The 9,540-nt window shown below is 41.7% G+C and overlaps 1 pseudogene; it reads left to right on the top strand.

Moving 5' to 3' along the window:
- Positions 1 to 1,871: 1,871 nt before the first annotated feature.
- On the top strand, positions 1,872 to 4,998 carry LOC104467321 (annotated as a pseudogene).
- The last annotated feature ends 4,542 nt before the right edge of the window (positions 4,999 to 9,540 follow it).

Here is a 9,540-nt window from a genome sequence, read left to right as displayed (position 1 = left end):
GGCAGCGGTTTATGCCTAAACAATTATATATATGCAATGATTGGGTATACGGTGTATACTGAAGCATTGCGTATTGTTAAAACAAACGCTGTGATCTTATTGTTGATGGAGTCATAAGTAAAACTGACTAAATACCACCAGGATTTGGATTCCTTTTCAATTTTGGTTGCATTATCCCATCTTACCTTTTGACTTTCAGTGGGTAAGGTGCCTTCCTTGCCTTCTCTTATAATTGCTGCTACCATAGATTGCATCCACAGTTGAGCGTGGATACAACTAAGAGCTAGAAAAATACTATTTTGGGCTACACCAAGTGCATCCAAAATTAATTTCATTAATTCTTTCCCACTGAGGCAATATACCAGATAAGACCCATTGGTGAGTTCCTACTGCTGACAGAGAAAACAGCAATGGGTGTAAACAGCATTGTTAACATGAACGCAGCATTTCCATTTGTCATCCTGCAGAGTGCTGTAAGAGAAAAATAAGGTATTTGCTTTGGTGGGGAGAGCCCAAACAGGTTATCCCGTTAAAAAGAGGGGAAAATCCATCATGCACTAATTCTGTGGTTTGCAGCACTATTATCAGTAGCTTCCCAGGCGAGTGGGCCACAAGGTTTCGCATATTGTCTGCAACTCCTCTTAGGTAAGCATACCATTTTCTGATAGTGGGTTTTTGTGCAATTCCTTCTGGGGGAGCGCAGTCCCTTTTAGGTTTGCTTCTAGTAAATTAAACGGTCCTCTAGTTTGCACAGTTTATCCCTGATGTATTTTCAATTTGTTTAATTACTCGGACTAAAGATAAAAGTCCCTCTTCCCATTCAGAGTATCGTTCAGTTTAAATGCAGTTGAGATAAACAACAATGGTCTTCTTGGCCCATGGAGGCCAGTTTGGAACAAGTTACAGTAAGTAGCATGTTCAGTGAAACCATATTCGGCTACAATAGGGTCGTGGGGGTGTACTGGTCCTAGTGACTAATGCGTTTTTAATTCTTCATTTAGAGTGTTTACCGCCTCTTCATGTTCTGATTTCCACTCACTGGGTTTTCGTTTCAGTAGAAGTGAGTATAATGGATGGGAACTGATAGAAAACCCAGGTACATGCTTCCTCCAATATCCTAAAGTTCCTGTTAATTTTTGTAAATCCTTTCTTGACTGGGGCATTTGCAGCTCTTCAATTTTTCTTAAGGTATCTGCAGGAATCGCTGCACTGCCTGCTATCCACCAAGTATCTAGAAAATTTTATTTCTTTACTAGGTCCCTGACATTTTCCGGGTGGAATCTCAAGTTCTGCTTTATTTAGAGCTTGCCACACTGCTGCTGCTGCTTCCCCTGCCTTTTTCAGGGGAAGTTCCTCCAACTAGAATATATCTTCGGGGAGTGAGAATGTCTGTAAAAGTTGCTCAAGTGGAGCATGAGCAGTTGTGGGTGAATGTATGTTGTATTCCCTCCCGAGTGAAAGCAAACTTTTCTTTATTGTCTTTCTTCAAGGGAACCATAAAGAACATATCCTTTACATCTCGTGCTGCCATCCATGGGTACGCACTGCTTGCAAAGTAGCTGTGAAGTTTGCAGTGTTTGGCCCAGCAGCTGTCAGAGGGGCTGTGTGAACACGGAGGCGCCGGTAATCAGCGGTTAAACGCCACCTCCCGTGTAGTTCCCGAACCGGCCAAACAGGTCAGTTATATGGGGAGTGGGTTCTGGAGATAACTTGTCGTTTCTCCAACTCAGCTGTGACTTCACCAATTCCATTTCATACCGCAGCAGTAATGAGATACTGCGGTACGTTGGTAATTTTGCAATCAGGGAGCACCATGGGCTTCACGAAGTACCCGCACCGCAGCCTCCCGGTTCCCACCAGGACTGGGATCGATGCTCGAGCCCAAGGACCACACGCTGCCGTTCGGCAGGCGCTGGGTTCATCCACTTAAAAGATCGAACCCTAAAATGATGATCTGTAACTGCAAAGCAAGTAGTCGACGTGTGCTTCTCACCCGACAGCTGTAAATTCACCTTGGCCGTCCGGCACACAGAGGCCCCTCTGCTCACACCGGTAATTTTAACTCTTTGCCGTCCAGGTCGCACGCCCAGTTTCTCGGCATCTTGTTGTGTTAGTACTGAAACTTCTGTTCCCGTATCTGTTAGAAACGTCACCAATTGTCTTCGCTGGAATTAAAATGTATGGGCCATTATCACTTATCCATTGGTAAGCCTCCACTTTCCGGACAGGCAGGCCTAATTGCCTTCCGGACTTCACTTGTTTTTGGCTTCATGTCCTGCAATTCCTCCCTTAGGGGGAAGAAGGGGTTATCTCCCTTTCTGGGGGTCGGCGCAGGAGGGGTTGAAATAGGCTCCGTCCTTTGTCATCTCGTTCCTGGAATGCTTCAGTTAGACTCAATGCCAGTAGACTGACCTTCAATCAGGCTCTGGGAATGCCTAGGACTAGTGCAGTCTTCCACAATTCATTCCTCTGCTCTCGAGATTCTGTTTGTGCGTTTTTAAAATTGTTTACCTTTAATCTAGTTTCTGTTCCCTGTTTCACAGGATTTACTTTGTGGTCTCCTCCCCGGAGCTTCAGGTTTTCTTTTTCACCTGGTGCATCTTTACAGCCCATTTCATACTGTGGCCAACAATGCTGTGCCTTAATTCTGTGCATTTAGGGAATTGTTTAAGAGCATTATTGCCCTGGTTTTTTATTAATGGCTTCTCAACCACGGCAGTTGTTAAAGCCCATTCTGAGAATTTGGGATTCACTCCATGCATCCGTAAATAATCAGTGATACTACTGGCCATCCTGTGCTATGACAATTTGTTGTGGAATGAGTCATAGTTACGCACTTCACACGAGAGAAGCAGCAATATATTTTATTTATATAAAACGGTGATTTAACAAAATTCAAGGGTTAATGCAACAGTGATTTAACAGGATTTGATGGTGAGGTACACTTGATTATTTACTGGACAGAGGACAGGGTCAGATAAAACTGTCAGGGAGACCCTCCCGTTGAATTACAAGGTTCAGAAAGGACCCCCTTGCTCTCTAAACTCCTCCTGCAGGTGTGGCTGGATCCATTCCTAGTCCCAGACTTGGTCAACTGTTTATGTCTAAAGGATTATATATGTGCAATCAATCCTTTACATCACCTAGTTAAAATTTCATAGTTAGCATGCTATTAATATCTTACTGAGAATCTGTTGCAGCAAGGAATCTTTCAACCTCGAGCAACAACCTTCAGAGGCATCCCTACTCAAGGGGAGATCCTGGTGTGCAGCCCACTGCCATGCAGGAGAGCTCAACATGCCCTGTGCTGTCCACTACTTATGGAGTAAGATGATTGACTTATATTCATATTTGCACACTAGCCATATTTTGGTTAGTGCATGCTCAGCTAGCCCTCAGTTGTGCAAGACAGCCCTTGGCTATTGTGTTGTTATCTGTCTCCCCCAATCCACTCAGAGCCAGATGCAGCCATCATGACCAGATGCCATGACCATTATGGCCACCACTGGCGTTTATCGTTTGAACAGGGTTGTGGGAGATAAAAGTCAAGTTGGGGAGAGAAGCACACCATCATACCAATGGCCAGACAGATGATGCAGAGCCTCAGAGCATGCTGCTGCTCAAATGGTCCCCCAGCACCAACTGTAAATACCCGCCTCTGCCCACTGATAAACTGGAAGAGGAGTTCAACCACCAGATGGCAGATGACAACAAGCTCTTTTGTGAGGAGTTCAACGCTCTCCCACCCAGCATGTCCCATACACGCCATGTGTGAAGCTGCTTCTGAGGAGGAGAACAAGGAGTAGAACAGATAAGTGAACATTTTGGCCTATGATCATTCCAGGGTTCACCTGACTCCTGTCGAGGGCGTTCCTGACTCCAACTACATCAACACTTCATTAGTGGGTACCAAGAGAAAAACAAGTTCATTGCTGCACAAAACCAAAGGAAGAAACCTTTGAATGATTTTTGGAGGATGACTTGGGAGCAAAATACAGCGACAATTGCCATGATGACCAACCTGAAAGAGAGGAAAGAGTGTAAGTATGCTCAGTACTAGCCAGATCAAGGGTGCTGGACATACAGTAACATCCGAGTGTCCATGAAGGATGTGACCATCCTGGTGGATTACACCATGCGGAAGTTTTGCATCCAGCAGGTGGGTGACATAATGAACAAGAAGCCTTAGCGCCTGGTGACTCAGTTCCACTTCAGCAGCTGGCCCAACTTCAGGGTCCCCTTCACCCCCAGGATGCTGAAGTTCTTGAAGAAGGTAAAGACATGTAAACCCCAATATGCAGGAGCAATAGTAGTGCACTGCAGTGCTGGAATAGGACACACAGGCACTTTTATCATCATCGATCCATGCTGATATGATGCACATGGAGAGGAAGGTGGACATTTATGGTTTCATGAGTGGGATCCAGGCTCAGTGCTGCCAGATGGTACAGACAGATATACAGTATGTCTTTACATACCAAGCACTTCTGGAGCACTATCTCTATGGTGACACAGAGCTGGAGGTGACCTCATTAGAGATCCATCTCCAGAAGATCTACAAAAAAGTGCCAGGGACCAGAAGCAACGGTCTGGAAGAGGTGTTCAAGAAGCTCACTTCAATCAAAATTCAGAACGACAAGATCAGAACAAGCAACTTGCTGGCAAACATGAAGAACAGGATGCTTCAGATAATTCCATACAAATTCAAGCAAGTAATCATTCCAGTGAAGAGGTGAAGAGAACACAGACTACATAAATGCTTCCTTCATTGACGATTATCACTACTAGAAGGACTCGCACATCACCAGCCAAGAGCCACTGGAGCACAGGATAGAGGACTTCTGGAGGATGATCTGGGAATGGAAATCCTACTGCATAGTGATGCTAATGGAGCTTGAGGGGAGAGGGCAGAAGTGTAGCCAATACTGGCCATCACAAGCACAGGTGGAAGAAATCCTAGATGACACAGTTAACCATCTGATTTCTATCCTTGGGTGAGCTGTAAGATATCAAAAAATATTACAGCTGTCATCAAGGTGAGCACATTGTCACCTGGGTGCTCAGATGCTGGGAGAGTGGGGCTCAGTAGGCTGGATCTAGAGGGTGGAGAAGCCAGACAGCTGGAATCCCTTTCTAGGGAAGGAGGCATCGATAAAGCAATTAGAAAAGGGCCAGAAGCTCGCAAACTCTGGAGATGGCTCCTAGCAGCTGTAAGGAAGAGGCTGTATGCATTCCTTGTTGTATCCCTACAAGGAAGATATTGCATGTAATCCAGGCACGTGGGTCAGCATACAGAAAGGTATCCAGTACCTGAGGGAACTGGCTGTGCGGGAGGTGATCTGTTATGATGTGAGAAACCCACAGTTACCCAAAGATCCAGAGGAAGTCTGGTGCACATGGCCCATGTAGCAGAAGGTTCTACAGAGTGCACATTCTCACTCACTAGCAGACTTCACTGTTGTCATCTAGGAGAAAGAGGGGGGAGGATGAGCAACTGGTTGTTGTGGTGTTTGGCTGTCAGCCAGGGTCAAAACTACGACAGAGTTGTTGAGGAAAGGAAAAAGGAATAGGAGAAATGAGGCTAATAGGCAGAGACTGAAAGATAGATGACATTAGTGAGGGAGGAAAAATAAGAACAAGTTAAAACCATCATTAGAAAGAGTAATGCTAAGAGTTACAGTAAATTGTATTGTCATTTGGGACTCTGATTTCAGGATTTATTGAAAATTGCTAGGAGCATTTTTATTATGGCAGCAGCCAGGCTTAGCTATTGTGGGCCACAGTGACATCTGGAAGGATGAGCACTTGGTCTTTGATGGAAAGTTAGAGGTCACTGTCTTAGCAAGCCACAAATCTGTGTGTAGCACCTGTACATCCTTTAATTTTCTTTGAGGTGACTACTGCTGTTGTTTAATTTTTTTTTTTTAAAGAAAAAAATGCAATTGTTTTGGAAATTTCAACTCTTAATTGAAAACATAATCTTTGGTCCTCTGGTACCTCACTTCAATACTTTTATTTTGTTTTCCTCCACTGCTATTCCCAAAAAAAAGGGCAAATGAAACATGCTATGTTAAAATATTGTTAAAACAATGTTAGCTGAAGGTTTTCCTTCCACCTTTAGGCTAGATGAGATGGATTAAAATAATTTTTAGTTTTGGTGATAGTTTAAGCTATTTCACATTGTAATCTAAGTCATTACTTCAGTTTTTATTGTGCCAAAAAATATTTAAAGCCTTTATTAAGAACTAAGCAGTATTCTAAGTCATGTTATTAATTCCATTTTAACTGTCATTCTTTTTTTAAAAAACAAAGGCTTTCTATCAATGGACCAGTGCTAACCCACTCCAAAAATCAGTTAAGATGCTTTACTCACAGTGAAATTCACTCTTAGATCTTGATAGGTCCACCATGCTAGTGTGTTTTTAATCCAAGTCATCACACAGACTTACAGTGATGACCCAAAGAAACCAGTATAACTTCATGATTTCAGTGGTTTTGAATTCTGTTATGGACTGATTAGGCTAAGGATTGTAGCTACGTAGAGTGGCAATGCCTACTTGGACGGACAACTGAGAACAATGGTGTAGATGACAGCTGACTTGATATATGTCTAAAACTGGAACAGGCTTAAAGAAAATGAACAGTAAACTCAAGAGTATTTTCTTGACTATTACATCAGAATAGTAGATTGTAACTGCTAATAATAGAGCTCTAGTGAAAATTATACTAAAGTTTAAAGCTAAACATTTTTATATGTTATAATATTTTATGCTTTGTGTCACTTCTCTGTTGTTGGAAACAACTGTTACTCCTACATCTCTCACAGTTTAGTGCCTATGTTTTCAGACTTTAATGCCACAATGTCATTTAGAAATGACCGTGTCATTTTCAGGAAGCTTACTGGACAGGAAGTGTTGTGTTTTATGCTGTAAGAGTGGAATGGTATTGATCCTTTAGATGTTCCACCTCCCAGACCTCACTCTCTACAGACATCAGTGTGCTTCACTGTATTCGTGTCTGGCAAATAGTCCTTGAAATTGGAGAAAAAGCAGACGTTTACTTTGTTTTGTACTAGAGTTTCGTCTGGAGCATGTAACAGTGAAAACGGGTTTTGGGTATTGTTTTGGAGGGTTGAAGGCCATTTTGTGTTTTGGAGGGTTTTGGATTATTTTTCTTATCTCTGCCCTTTTGAACACTCTCCCATATTAGAAAAATCGGACAGGTACCATATCATATCGCATTGCCCCAAGTTTCACACATTCTCTACAATGGCAAGGTCTGCATATTTTTATTTTACTGAAGATTTCTAATATGTGTTTATATGTAGCAGAAACATGTTTAGAAAAATACCTAAAGAAGATACTTTGGGAGAGAACAGGGTGTCCTGATGCTTACTGAAACATTACTAACAGCTTAACTAATAGGTGGAAAGGGTTTTTTCTGGCATAAAATGAAAAAAATCTGCTTAGTCTAAAGGAGGCAGAATGCATCTATGAGCAGAAAGTGGCTGACCTGTGCATTTACTCAATAACTTTATCAGTCACTGCTCACACATCACTGAAACACATTCACTGTGTTGTCTTGATAGTTTTCCCCATTAGAGTTTGAGCCAACCTTCTCACACAAATTTTATAATCATGTAGTTCAATGGATTTCAATTTCTTTTTACCTTATTTACACCTCTGTAAATGTTATCAGGTTCCCAGGAATACAAACATAAACGTTACTTGCATTTCTTTTTTACTTAATTGGGGTAATCAGTTCAGTACAATCTAACTGAGCTGAGCTGAACTTCAGACAAAACTAGAAATGACATGAGCCAATTTTCAAGACTGAAAAAGCAATTGGAAAGACATACCTTGAATTCCCTTGAGCCAAGTCCATTAATTCAAAGACCAACTGTCCTATCGTTCATGAAATTACTTGTAAAGCTCTTCAGAAAGTTCCTTCAAGAGGGGGGTATAATGTACATCCTTATAGGGATTACAGCATGCAGACACTGTTGCAATAAAGGGTACCTGGATGTCAGCAGTTTGTCAGTCTTCACAAATTCAGGGATCACCTCTAAAGATTCACTTCGATTTTCTAACACCTCCATTTTTGGTATTCTAATCAATAAAATGACCTCATTATGTAATCTAGGTTTTCCTCACAGAAATCAAGCATTCCAGCTTTAACAGTACTAGAGTCATTAGGTATCAAGGACCAAATTGGCTAAGAATCTAGAAACTTAAGAGCCACATACAATAAATAACAATAAATAACAATAAATGGAATAAATAACCAACCATATTTGCAGAATTCATGTTCTATTCAGTTGATGCCATGAAACCAGATACCAACCATATTAGCTTTCTTGAAGACAATGGTCTTTTTTTGTGGATGACTTTTCAATTCTACGAAAATAGTCTGAAGCTTAAAAAGGCAGTCAAGAATTGTGTTAATTGACACGACACTGAGAAGAATCCTGTGGTCAGAATAAGCTCTGAGCAGAATTGTCAGCATAAATATCCTGCAACTAATAACCTCCCCCCTTCCCAATCCACCTGGGAGGGATAACAGAGACCTTTCTCTGCAAGGTTCAGGACCAAAACCCCACCAGAATAAATCAAGTTCTGATTACATCTTCTAACTATGATTAAGGGGAAGGCAGCAAACATGACTGCTGATGTCCTAGCTTGAACAGCTAGAAAAAAAACTCCAGAAAACCATCACTTGTTCATCAAGCTGGCATAACTTGACAGAGTAATAGCATCTTACCATATTATACCACATTTCTGACTACACTGGCAAGTTCTGAGTCCTGCCTTGGAAAAGTCTTGCTGCAGCAGAAGAGAATTTAGTGACCAGCACTGAAAAGTAGTCTGGAAATGTCCCTTCAAAGAGAAATTATTTTCTTAGAAGCAGAGAGTCTGTCACATTATAGATTTTTGTTCTCTTTGAACACTACTTGTTTTTCCTTATAATTTTGCTTCTGTTCCCTCCTTTAGACAAAAAATCTTGTCAAGATAGGAATAAATATGGAATATTTTTATCCTTAGCGTTTTAGGCATTTCCACTTAAGAAAGCAATGATTGTGTTTGTCTCATGTTTGAAATCAACATGATTAATACAGACTTGCTTAATGAAAAAACGCTAACATGACTGAGCCCAACAATGAATAATCCATGGGAGCTGTTTAGAGCTGGGTGAATAGATAAAAACTGAATTTTGTGAATATTCTTTCAAATTTTTTAGTCGTATCTGTTTCTACTATGTCTATACCCGTGTTTATTAATTAGTCACTTTGCACTTTGATGAAAAATATTGGGGCATGCAGACTTGACCATCCTTTCCAAGTTATATTACAGCTATTACTTGCATAGCATTAGTGCCCAAGGCTCCAGCCTGAATTGGTGGGGACTGCCCGGGCACTGCACCGACAGCCCGAGTCCTCTCCCGAAGCCCTTAGGTCTGAGAGACAGCTTTGTCGATTAAAAGCCACCGTGGTCAGAGAGGGCCTATGAACACGTTAATTATTTTTATATTTTCCACGGGCAC

This window comes from Pterocles gutturalis, unplaced genomic scaffold (assembly GCF_000699245.1).
Source record: "Pterocles gutturalis isolate BGI_N339 unplaced genomic scaffold, ASM69924v1 scaffold4759, whole genome shotgun sequence".
Lineage (NCBI taxonomy): Eukaryota > Metazoa > Chordata > Aves > Pterocliformes > Pteroclidae > Pterocles > Pterocles gutturalis.
The sequence above is the reverse complement of the archived record's forward strand: the minus strand, read 5'-3'. Positions and strand labels throughout refer to the sequence as shown.